The sequence below is a fragment of the Cavia porcellus genome, unplaced genomic scaffold (assembly GCF_034190915.1).
Source record: "Cavia porcellus strain 051 isolate PalLab524CR breed Dunkin Hartley unplaced genomic scaffold, mCavPor4.1 scaffold_5, whole genome shotgun sequence".
NCBI classification, from domain to species: domain Eukaryota; kingdom Metazoa; phylum Chordata; class Mammalia; order Rodentia; family Caviidae; genus Cavia; species Cavia porcellus.
The window spans coordinates 46,356,015-46,368,803 of record NW_026947488.1 but is presented as its reverse complement, the minus strand read 5'-3'; the positions used below and the strand labels follow the sequence as shown (position 1 = coordinate 46,368,803).

At 36.1% G+C, this 12,789-nt stretch overlaps 1 long non-coding RNA gene across 2 annotated transcripts in view; it reads left to right on the top strand.

Annotated features, from left to right (window-relative positions):
• The window catches only part of LOC134476059 (uncharacterized), a 169,260-nt gene that overhangs the window by 72,996 nt on the left and 83,475 nt on the right, over nt 1–12,789 (top strand). The window contains exons 4-5 of one of the 2 annotated variants that reach the window (XR_010047503.1): nt 6,007–6,108; nt 8,599–10,732. This is a non-coding gene — a long non-coding RNA (uncharacterized LOC134476059). Of the gene's footprint in view, nt 1–6,006; nt 6,109–8,598; nt 10,733–12,789 lie in introns of those variants that run through there. The other variant, XR_010047504.1, reaches the window with a different exon arrangement.

Genomic DNA, 12,789 nt, shown 5'->3' with positions numbered 1-12,789 from the left:
CTTTAGTTTGGTGAAAATGTAGAAATAAATACATTCTGTTGGTAAGTCTACAGGGAAGTAAGAACTCTATTACATTGTTAGTAGAAATGGAAGCTAGAATAACTTCTAGAAAAAACTTGGTGATATTTAAGAAAACTGCATATGCCTTCATTTCTGGACCCAGAAATTCCTCCAACAGAAAGAAACATCCTCGAGATGTACCTTCCGGGTATGCAAACTTCATTACCAACAGTTACTCCTGGCTGGGAAACCTACCAACCAAGTGACTTAGTGAAACTTTGTCTCAAAATAAAAACATTTTGAAAAGGGCTGGCAGTGTAGCTCCCAGTGAAAGCCCTGACTTCCATCCTCAGAACTAAAGAAAACAGAAAAAAAAAAAAGAAAAAAAAATAAGGACAGCTGCTAAAAACTGACATAGGGTGATATCCACAACACCATTAAAGGAAAATGGCACGACATCATCCATCTGTCATGTGCTACCCCCCACCCCCCTTTATTTTTTCAGAACAGAACAATTTAAGCAACACAGTGTTTCAGCACAGGATAACCCGACATAACAGTAGTTACTATAGTGTCTCTTTCCTTGAAATATTTGAGTATGCCTTCGTATACTATCAAACATAACAAGACAGTATAAAACCATTCAAGAGGGTAAAAGTATTACAGGGTATTTAGAACCAACTAACAGAAAACGAACAACGGTTTCTATATTATCTCCTTGACTATAAAAATTTTGTTTATACTATCACATATAATAAAATCCAAGAAGATACAACATGACAAAACCGATGGAGACAGAAGAACAAAAGCTTGATGGGGCTTCAAAACAAGCTGATATTAAAACAGCACTAGCTATTATAATGTCTTGTTTTCTTCAAAATAACTGTTCAGACCATCACAGACAATAAAGTAAAACACCCCAGAATAAACGTAAGAAGGGAGAAGATATTAGACATGACTATCCACTCAGCTGATTGAAGAGAGACAGTGATCCTGGAAGGATAAACTAGAAAATAAGAGTCAGTTAACTATGTGCAATGTGTTTGTATGTGTGGGTAAGAGAGAGATTTGGAGAGAATAGGTGGACAGGATGATGAATTAATGACACTGTACTGAGTTTATCTTTTTTGATATGGTTATGGTGCTTATGCAACCAAAAATAAATTAATAGCTGAAATCGTCAGATGCGTGCCTATGTGTATGTAGGTATTTTCACTGGATTTACAAACAGTAATCAATGAACTTAACTGCATTCCAATAGAAGAACATAATCATGCAGACATTATGAAGAAAAAGAAATCAAACAAATTTAAAAAGATAATATTTTGTCTGTATACATAAGGCAAAAGACAAGAAGAACTACTTACAAATATTGTTCCTTAAACAGTTTACTTCTGACTTATATATAGGTTAGCAGCTCAGGAGCTACTTTTATGTTTTTACAACAATGGGACAAATCAGAAAAAATATTGTAAATATTAAAAGTCAGATTAAAAGGAGTTGTGAAATCTAAATGCAATGTGGAATCTGGGATTGGATTTTGTACCAAAAAGGAACTTAGTCAAAAATGGTGAAATTTGCATAAATTCTAGATTAGTCAATAGTATTAATATTATCTTATTTTGATAATTATACCATTTATGTAACATAAATTGTTCAGGTTTGGGGAAGTTGTGTGAAGGCTGTACAAGAACCATCTGTACTATTTTTGCAAACTGTTAAAATAGCTAAAATTATCTCAGCATAAAAAGCGGTAAGCCACTTTTAAATTAACCAGACCCTCAGAAATTGGTTTCTTAGAGAAAGTTTTATACATTTATGGCAAGAATTACTGAAGCAAAATAATAATACAAAATCAGAAACTTATACAGTTTTTTAAATGTATGAACTGAAAGGCTCTTGGAATCATGAAGGAAATAACTGATATATTTAAATAAAAACAGGTGGAGGAGAGGAGAACAAGAGAAAAGACTAGACTACTAAGCTTTCCAGTTGAAAAAGGATAAAAAAAATTGGTGCAAGTGGACTGATTTGAAAGATTTATTTTGAAAGATCAAGTTCAAATACACTGATGAAATTGGCTTCTATATTTTCCAAAATGCTGTTCGGTCATCTTTCTTATTGAACTAGACAGAAAACTAACTAAAAATAAGACCACTATTGGAAAAAATTCCACAAGGTTGCTAGAGCCCAGAAACCATGCGACATGTTAAAGATGTCAGAGTTTGACCTTTATGCACGGCAGTCGGCTGTGAGAGTTCACCTCTAACCCTCCAGATGTAATTAGACCACAGTTAGGTTTTATTGTCTCAATTTTTTTTCATTTTATTCATCATTCTGCTGCTGCCAAATTGCATGGCTAAAGCAGGTTTCATCACACTTTGCAAGTTCATCACATTTTAATTCTATTTCTACCATGCAAGACTAGATTTAAGGGTCACTGAAGTCAGGAGCCATGGACCTTTGCCCTCTTAATGGTTCTCACCATTAATGCTTGACCCTAAAAGCTATGTATACAATAAACTATATTTATAGGTGCACAGGGAATGAAAGAGGAGAAACAAAGTGAGTCAAGTGATTATTTGTTTTGCCATGCTGTTCAGAGATTAGGAATGTTCACACAGTCCACCTTCCAGCTGATGAACTTGGACTGATTCTCTTTTACTGTGGGCCAACTGAACACCAGCATGGAATTACAGCTGAGACTGGGATTTAAACTGACACCCTTGCTAATCTCAGTCTCTTGGGACTGCTGGTATGTTTCCCTCACCTGAGAACTCTCTTTCTGGTTTTCTTTGGGTATAGAAGAAACAAAATAAATGACATAGATTTAAGTAGGGGAAAATAATCAAACAATTTGTGTTCAGAGATTAGATTTATGAAAGGTTTTATAAAACTATTTTTGAAACTTTGGGTGTCTCCTCTGATTGGGAAAGAGCAACATGAAATCATTAAGATTTGAAGTCTCCAGCACTCGGTTCCCATAAATTTGGACATTTGCCCCCTCTGTGGTTTCCAAGGTTAATTTTCCCCTCTTAAAATCTGGGCAGATGAGGATGGGGTCGCAGCTCAGTGCTAGGGCACTTGACTGGCATGTGGGAGGCCTTGGGTTTGATCTATAGGAGAATAAAAATGAAACAAATTGAGGTAAATGAAGAGTTTGTTTACTATGTTTATTTTCTGTCCTTTCAGAAACATCTAGTTTCTATGACCTTTCACTATTTGCACCATTAATTAAAATTAGTAGCACAGATTTGCAGCTGGACAAAGAAATTAATTTCCCGGGAACAGAGTTTCCAGAGAATCTCAGAAGCCCATCAGTTTTTAGATTTATGTAAATCTTTGTAACCGGTGCCCCTTGTGTGTGCTTGGGTTTGCACCCACACAAACAAAGTAGTGCATACTGCTTACACACACACAAATACGGGAAAAAGAGAATTAAATTCCTTATTAATCTATTCCCAGGAACAACCACTATAACTTTTTGGGAGTGACTAGACAAAACGTTTTCTGAAGCTGAGGATAATTATTCTGGCAATATACGAGCAATCCTAAAGGAATGCGCAGTGATTAAGGCAAAGAATTTCTCTTGGTCAGAGATCGACTGAGAGTTCTGGTCTTATAAAATACTCTATTTCCTCCATTAATTGTGTCCTTGTGGAGTTGTAACCAAGTAGCTGAAACAAATAAAACTTAAGTAATATTGTTTCCTTTTAAAATATTTCACTTAATTTGTGGAAGAAGTTTGAACTCATTAAACATAAACGGTTCCCTCTTAACCCCTACCCCATGCCCAAAAGCGCACCTCTGCCCATGCCTGAACCTCCTGAAACATTCTGACCATGGCTGGTATTCTACCCTTCTTCCTAGGGAGGGGCAGGAGGGAGTGGGCTGAGAGGGTGGGGTGTGGGGTTCATGGTAAGGGAGGAGCACCTACCTGCCTGATCCGCTAGTTTGGTAGAAAGTAAAGCATAGCGTGCCATATAAACCTAGTCTTAATTCTTAAATATCAGTATCCTTATTTTCAAAATATCATCATAATGATGGATTCACTCATCTTCTCTTCGGTTGCTAGGTGGAAGAGTGAGATTATTTCCTTAGTATTCCCATCTTCCAGGGATCAACAGATCAGGGGTTGGCTCCAGATACCTTGTGCAGAGAGTTGGGGATCTGAATTTAATGACTCAGGGTTTTCCTGTTAGGCTGAGTCAAACTTTATTTTTGTCTGTCATCACTAGGAAGTGTAGAACTATCATACAGTCTGTGGAGTCTAGCTCTTCAAATTTAAAGAGGCATGGAAAATAAGAAAAGCTACTAAATTTCAGTGTGATTCATTTCAAAATGTCCCCCACCTCATGGTACAATGAAGGAAAAGTGCAACTATATATGTATCAGACAGTGCATGCTGAATGAAGCTATTCTTAGGGTATAGTGTTCCTTCTTCATGGTAACATTATAATTTAAATGCACAGAGAACAAACAAGTAGATATGAGAGGTAGGTCAAAATCTCTTCATTCAGAGTGTGAATTGGAAATGTTCTGGCCTCTTGTATACAGGCCAGAATTCAAAGAATAAGATCATGAAGGAGAAAATGCTATCTTTATCATTTTGAAAGTAACTTTTAAGAGCATCCACCACTGATTCATTTATTAGTTTGTATTGTAATGAATCTTACCATCTCTAAATATATAACAGCAGCATTAAAGTGCAGTGACAATGTTATAAAACTATCACTACTATCTATTTCCAGAACTTTTTCATCATTTCCAAACATAAACTCTGTATCCATTGAGCAATAATTCCTTTTTATTTTTCCCCAGCCCTTGGTAACCACTATTAGAATTTTCACAGTTATGAATTTGACTATTTTAATTTCTTCATAAAATTTTAGTAAAGTCATGTGATATTTGCCCTTTTATATCTGGCGTATATCACTAGCATTATGTTTTCCTGGTTTGTGGAAGTTGTAACATGTGTCTGAATTCTTTCCTTTTTGCGCCTCAGTAATATCCTATTGAAAAGTATTCTCTTTTTAAAAATCCACTTATTTCTTGATGGGCAGTTGAATTTATTTTTACTTTTTGACTATGGTGCATGATGTGGCTGTGAAAATTAATGTGCAGATGTCTGTTTGAATGTTCCTTTGCACTTTTTTGGCATAGAAATCCACAGCAGAACTGCTATGTCCGAGGGAAGTTTACCTTTAAAATTTTAAGGTATTCCAGGGCTGCATCATTTTATATCCCAACGAGCAGCTAAAGAGTGTTGCAGTTCTTCTACACTCCTGCTAACACTTGTTACTTTATGCCCTTATGTGTGTGTGTATGTGTATGTTACTAGGGATTCAATGTAGGACATACGAGCTATACCAAAAACCTTTTTTAAATTTTTTGTTTCAAGTAGGATCTTTTAAATCATTAGTTGCACAGGGTGGGCTTGAATTTACTACCCTCCTGGCTCAGCATCCCAGAGCTCTGGGATTACAGGCATGTGCCTGTCATGGTTGCCTAGTTGTGCTTTTTTATAGTCATGCTAATGGGTTTGGAGGGTATTTCATCATGGTTTTGATTTGCATACCTATCATAATTAATGATGGTAAGCATCTTTTCACATATTTATTGACCATTTGTACATTTTAAGTGGAGAAATCAATATTTACGTCATTTGCCCATTTTGAACTGGATAATTTTTGTTCATATTATTGAACTATAGGAATTCTTAATATATGACCAATGCTTCTTTATTATCAGATGTTTCCATGCTATAGCTAAATGAATTTCCTTAAATAAATAATTTTAATATGTTACATATGTATATGCATTCATGTAGATGAATTTCAGGTGTGGGTGTGCTCATGAATTGTTGAAAATTGAGTTTAGATTTAGTTTTTGTTGCATTATGCCACCCTCAGTTAGGAGGACTAAAAGAAAAGTACATGAACAACTAAAGGAAAATTGCTGTTCTCCTGAGTCATTTAATTCTTGGATATGCCCAATATTTTCCAGGATGAAACAGCAGTGATTGGTATTGACATCTACAAAAACTGACCCTGAACACTGAAGCTCTTGTTCACTGGATGGGAATGACTTTCTGCCACTCAGTCACATGTGAGTTTTGATTTTATTTAATCTCTGTAAGCCTCTCTTTCATCATGTTAAACTGGGGTGGTAACAGTAATTGTTCCATATGACTGTTGTGAAGAGTAAATGAAAAGACCTATGAAATGACTGGGTGTCCTGGAAGTTGGTGTTGGATGATGGTCTAATTAGCAGAGGAAGTTCACACCGCTCGGGATGCTCTTCTAGTCTTGCTTGGATTTTACCAGTGTATTGCTGGGTAATGATAAAAATATCCATAGAGATCAAAAACGGGCAAGTAATTCCTATGTTTTAGGATCTGTTGCATATTTAAAAATAAAGAAAAACACCTCAGGGTTATAAAAATGGTGGGATATTTTAAATGTTTTTGTTTAACAAATTAACATAGCACACATCTACGAGGATGCACACAGAATCAATGACTACATATGATTCCACTTGGTGATAACATCAAATGTCTAAATTTACATACACTAATAAGTGGGAGACCTGGGTCAAGAACCGCTCTTGGAAGCTTCCTCTGTCCTCTGCCTTCTAAGAGGCTTGTACGACACAAAGTAACTCACGGCTCTATAGAGTAAGGGTAGGAACCACCATCTTAGTCATCTTATTTTACATACATTTTCCTCCATCCTATAATCTAGAGATTAGAAATTGCAAAGAAGTAGTGCAAAAGATGGAAGATGTTAATTAACAAAAAAATACAATATTTAGCTTTGGAGAAATAAATTGCAATTAACACAAAGAGTGATCAGATCTGTGGTCCTTTGTAAAACAACAGAAAGACACCTCTAAAATCAAGTATGTCTCAAAGAATTGCACACAGTTGTGCAGAAATACAATTAGGCCTAGAGAATACAATTATTTTAAATTGTTTGCTCTTTTCTATTTGCTTCTCTTTCTTTTCCTCTTTTTTAGCCCTCTTCTTACATTTTTTCTCTTCCCTCTTTGTTAAGTATTCTTTTACAACCATGCAGATGAGGTCAACTTTTATTACCTTTAGCCAAAAGTGGCTGTGAGAATAAAGGGACTTCCCCTTATCTTCATGCTGTTTAACAGCTCATGTAAACATTCAGCGTATCACATGAAATTATACAGATGGAGTTATCATAGTAGTGAAAAACTACCTAGATTATGTTGTCCTTATGGCATTTATGCATTTTCATATGATGAATGGATGCAAGCAGTCATCATTAGAGAACATAATGGTCTCTGATGATGTATTTATGACATGGAAAGATGTCATGTGATGAAGTGTTTACAACATGTAATGAGGTTGTGTAACAATCTCTTTACAGCCTGCAATTACATTGACTAATTCCTTATAAAAACACTCAACAATGTGCTCTCCATGTGCACGTGCTTGATATCGCGGCACTTTAATAACCAGCACCTCTGAACTGCAAAATCAAGCAGCTTGGGTGACTCAAAATCCTGTTTCCCAGCCAAGGCATATAAAAGATGCTGGGTGTTTAGTCAGTAAACTCCAAGAATTGCCTCTTATTGCAAGTAACTGGGCTAATAGAAGGCATATGTGTCAATAGCCTCATGAAGCAGTGAACTTGGCGAGGAGGCTTTACACCTGAAATCCCATCTGCATATATATTTCCTTCTGTTGTGGAAAGGGGAGAAGTATGCACACCTGTTCTCTGACATCCAGGGTAACTAACATCTGTACCTGGGCCTCTACTTCAACCCTTTCATCATCTAGAATTTATGTCCCCCCTTATTTTACCAATTAGTGAGTAACTGACTCAAAGGAGACCACCAAAAACTTAAATTATGGGCAGAAAACTTTCTCTGTGAAACTGTGACTATGAAGGTGGATTAGACAGAAAGCAGGATCTGCTAAACAACTAAAGAATTGAGGTACAGGAACTGTAATAAGACCCAAACCTTTAGTAAGGAAGTGGACTCCAAGATGTAGGTGAGGAAGGGCTACACTCATCCTAAAAAAGCATGATGGGAAATGAGGAAACCGGGAGGTGAAGAGGTAGAGGAAGATAAGTGGGGCATAGAAATACTATTTACCGAACAGTTATCATAACATGAATGAGCAGTTGAAAGGCATTCTAAACTGAAGGAAATAAATAGGTTCTTAGACTATTAGTAATATTAGCTGAAATTTTCTCATGCTGAAAAAGGCTTGCTCCTTTCAGATGGAGAAACATACCATGAGGTTCTCACACAAGATATAGTATATGGTGAATCCTTTGTAATATGGCTGAATAATTTACTGTATGGACAAGAAGGAATAGTGACTATGACATGGTGGTGCAATCATAACTTGTATTTATAATATCCCAAATTCAATCAAACTTTAGCAATGTAGCACAATGTAGCACATGGGCCAGAAGAAACATGCTTACTTTTAAGATAGAAAGTAAAAAAGTAAAAATAAAATACAAACAATTACTCCCAGGTCTTGGAATAAGTTGATGGGGAATTCATGGACTGTCCTTATCTAAAGTTATTTTGAGCCAAATAATATTTCCTCAGGTGGTGGAGATATAAAGTGACTTTGGGCTAATCTAACACATCCCCTTGAGTCACTAAATGGAGTGGAGTCCGACATGTGCAAACATGCCACCACGTGGAGTGTGATGGTGTCCACTTCTTTCTGCCTGTGTGGAAGCAATACGGTAGAAGTGAAGACCTGCCGCCAAAATTGCATCAGGAACCGGAACTGCCAGCATTGTATGTTCTTTACATGGTTTCGCAGAGCAGAAACGCTTTGCTAGCACCATCGGGTCTGACACATGGTTTTCAATATCATTGCCTCAAAGGAATTTATTTCAACCATGTCAGAGATGTAATTGGTTTTCAGAGAGTAGTTATTCTGTTTGTGTACTTCTGGGTTCTTCTGGTCCTGGACCTCCAAAGAACTTCAAAAACAATATGTAAAAAGAACAACTGGATTTGAACAGATACATTGGATATGGAAATTAGCAAAGTTCCAGGATGATAGTATATAGCAGGGCAGTTTAGCAGAGGAACTCTGTCCATTATCTTGTTGGATTTCACCATGAAGGTTTCATTAAGTCATTTTACTTTTGTTAATTTCAAGAAGAGAGTGACAAGAATTAGAAAGAAGAGACCATTTAGTGACTACTGATGGCTTCATGACTGAGTCGCTGTAATATATTTTAGTCTTGTTAGCATGGTACTTATTTCTGAGTTTTGTGTTTCATAATATGTGAGTAGACCATTTTAATGGCATATTATGTAAAGCAGACAATGATTTAGGTAGGGCTCAGAACGGTTCAGACTCAGTTTTGGAGTTTTTAATCCTTGTGACAAGAATAGGAACATTCATTGCTTTGCTGAAAGAGAATGGGAATTTTAAAAATTAGTTTATTTTATTGATGAGCAACACATACCAGTGGAATTTGCTGCACTGACCAATTATCCAAGCAGTAGAATAACTTGTGGTAAAGGAGAGTAGACAATTAATATAGTGGTAATAGTTATCTGTGATTAGCAATTGAGGAGAAAGACTTACTGGTAAAGATATTGATAAAGCCACAGTATACACTCTCTCTCTTCTTTCCTCCCATTTTATCTCAACACAAGATCATACTGAAAATTCTTGTAATCCCTACACACTAAAATTTTTGCCACATTCACTTCTGGTCAACACACTATAAAACAAAACTATGAAGAAACTTTTGTCTTTATAACTCATAATTCAACATAGCTTTCTGGATATGTCACAGTCTTAATAAAACATTTTGCAGTTGTCAGAACTGGATGTTAGTTTTGAATGAGAAATAAATATGTCTCTCTGACATTTATGATGACATGACAATCAAAATCAACATCAAGGGGATTTATATTCTATAATAAGTGAAATAAAGAGAAAATATGGTCTCTTTTGGTATTCAAATGAAGAATAAAATACTAAAAATGGCATTGAAAATCAAGAAGAAACTTCTCTAGTCTTTCCTGGAAATTATTTTTTATATTGTGGGCAAGATATGAGCGATAGGAAGGGAAGAGGAGGGGAAAATGGTCGAGTTGTGTATGAATGTGCATCAGCGCCCAAATATGATATGTTTATTATGCATCTCAAACATACTAACAAAAAATTTTAAACACGAATCTTTTCACATGTCAGGTGATGGGTGACAAGTAAAAACAGTATTTGAGAACTAAAGTTTATGTTGCCATTTAGTTTTCTTTTAATGAGAACAAGATCTGTTCCTTTATTTCTAAGATCTAAACCGAAAGTAAACATTGAATGGCTTTATCATTTCTTTGTGAAACCTCATTCATCAGTGAGTATATTTATGATTGACATAAGAAGACTGTTTTGCACTGACATTGGAGAGTAAAGAATGCTTCCGTGTGCTTAGTTCTTTTCAATGGACCGCACCATGCCTTGCAACTCCAGTGAATAACATGTTGCACCTGCTTTACAATGTGTCAAAAGATTTTGCATTTGTAAATTCTACACTAACTTGTGTAAAATCCTTTCCTACAGATGAGTAAACTGAGTTTTGGAAGAGCTAAGTAGCTTCCTTTCCCAGGGTTCACAATTAATAACCACTAAACGAGAGAATGGAGTCTATTTATGCTTGGAGTTTTTATTATATCTCATTGCATGTAAATAAAAATATTACTTTCTGCCTCATATTTGCCTTGGTTTACTTCCTTTCAAAAATGATGGGTTTTGTTGTATTTAATTTTTTTTGTATTTTTAAGAAACAGATAAAAGCAACACCATGTGGGTGAAAGCTTGAACAATGAAAGCATAATGAGACTTCATACAGTAGAGTGTACTAAATCCCTAACACCTGAGGCGAAGGGTCTCTGGTGGGCCTCACTTGGCAGCCTTATTTCCCAGTCTCACGGCCTGACCTGTTGAAGATGAGGGATAAGGCAGGCAGACCAGTCAGGGGACAGAGAGCTCACACACCAGCCAGTTCCAGGATAAGAAGTGAAATTTAACCTTCTACATCCACGTTCTGCCTTTTTACAGATCACCGATCCCAGGGTAAGCGCCACAAAGAAAGTAAGATCTCCACCAGGCAGTATCTAACTACTTCAGTTGTCTAAAAGTCAGTAAAATAATAAAAGGCCAGAATCCAGAATTGTAAGAAGCAGCAAGTGCATAATTTGCTTTTCTGTTAGCTTAAAATATTTATGCATTATGTTTAAATTTTAATATGTATTTAAAGGAGTTCATTAAAGTGTTGCTATCTTATTTAGTGTCCATAAGTTACTGAAAAGAGTTAAAAATCTGTCAGGATTTTTGTGACACAACTGAGGCAAACTTAGTTCACAATGGTTCCCTGTTTGATTTATTACTTTTGAGAAAGTATATTATAATCAGGCAGGTATTACCGTAAGAGAAAAAATAGCTTATATAACACTGGAGCATCAAAGGGATAATTTTTTGGCTTCAATGCAATAATTAGATTTATCATAATCAATAAAATGTGTGAGCAGAGTTTATTGAAGTGTCAATTTCCCATTGCATAATGCCCTCTGGGAATCTTAATTTTTAATTCAAAAAGAAAGTAGAAGATTTGTAGTACAGATGCCAATAAATGTGTGAGGTTAAAGAAAGCACACGACTTCTTATAGAAATCAAAGTGGGGCTTAGAACAGTTCCCTTTCCACTCCTTTCCCTGTCCCATGGGTCACCATTAACTTTCCAGGAGAATGAGATCTTGAAATAGTTAAGATACAGATTATTCTGCCTATGTTGCAGAAACGAACATGGGACAGTAATGTTTGGTGATTCTTCCTTCATTGTCTTGAAGAGTGCACTCAGGGGTGGGAAATATTACTATTTGCTTATAAATATATGGTAAAAAGAAGTATATTCTCATACTTTATAACTACACATATGCCAATTTGGAATGGAATGTGAGTCCTCACAGATTTAAAAACTTAGACTGTACACCAACTATCAAAGATAAAGTTATTTATTAGCAGTATGAAGTTGTTTTGTTTTGTTTGGTGTGGTTTGGATTGGTAATAGTATATGATGCATGCATTAGTTTGATTGCAATAAATCTCTGATTCCCTACTACTTTCAGTATCTAAGCCCTTTGCAATATTGCTCTCTTCGAGAAAGGAGTCTTTTACTCTACCTCTTCAGTATGACTGAGTTGGCCATGTGACTTGTTAGGGCCCCCTACTCAATATGGCTGCCACATTTAAATTCAATCTCACACAAAAATTTTAGTATATAGGTACAATGTAAGACCAGTTCCTTGCCCGAGAGCAATGCACATGATCTGTATTTCAGTTCCCAGTGGAATATTTATTCCCAACTCAACCTTATTAGTCTGTCCTTTACTGTGTGCATTCTTAGCAGCATTTTGACCTCCTAAACTCTGACCAGAATTGTCCCCAGGCTTTGCTTACAGCATTCTAGGGCTTTCCAAGCCTGGATCTCCAAACCTTCCCAAACTTCTTCTGCAAACTAGTTTCAAAAGGCTACTGAACCACATGGTTAGGTAGTTTTTCAATGACTTTGTTTTCTGGTATTGATTTTCTATATTGGTTAATTTTCCCATTACTGGGATGAAATATGTGACAGCTACAATTTAAAGGAGGGAAAGGTTTAATTTGGCTCATGTTTTCAAAAGCAGTCCATGGTTGGCTGGCTCCAAGGCAATATGATTATGACAGAAAGGGATCACAGAGCAAAGCTGTGTACTTTATGGTGGCCCTGCC